This window comes from Meleagris gallopavo, unplaced genomic scaffold (genome assembly GCF_000146605.3).
Source record: "Meleagris gallopavo isolate NT-WF06-2002-E0010 breed Aviagen turkey brand Nicholas breeding stock unplaced genomic scaffold, Turkey_5.1 ChrUn_random_7180001848431, whole genome shotgun sequence".
In the NCBI taxonomy this organism is placed as follows: Eukaryota; Metazoa; Chordata; class Aves; order Galliformes; family Phasianidae; genus Meleagris; species Meleagris gallopavo.
Window position 1 is genome coordinate 4,346 of NW_011115875.1, and position 385 is coordinate 4,730.

Below are 385 nucleotides of genomic sequence, written 5' to 3' on the forward strand. Positions count from 1 at the left end.
GGGGTCAGAAAGGGGGCTGGGGAGCAGGAAGAAGGGATTGGGGGGGAGCAGAAAGGGACGAGAGGGAACAAGGGAGGGATTAAGGGGATCAGAAGGGGATTAGGGGGGAGACCAGAAAGGAATGTGGGAGGGGGATGAGGAAGGGATGAGGAAGGGATGAGGGGGAACCAGAAAGGAATTTGGGGGGACAAGAAAAACAGGCTGGAGGGATGAGAAAGGAATAGAGGGAACCAGAGGAAGGTTGGGAGTCCAAAGAAAGGGTTGGAGGCACTGAAATAGGGTTGGGGGTCAAGGAAAGGGTTGGGAGGACGAGAAGGGAATAGGAGGAACCAGAAGAAGGCTGGGGGTCCAAGGAAAGGGTTGGGCGTCCAAAGAAGGGGTTGGG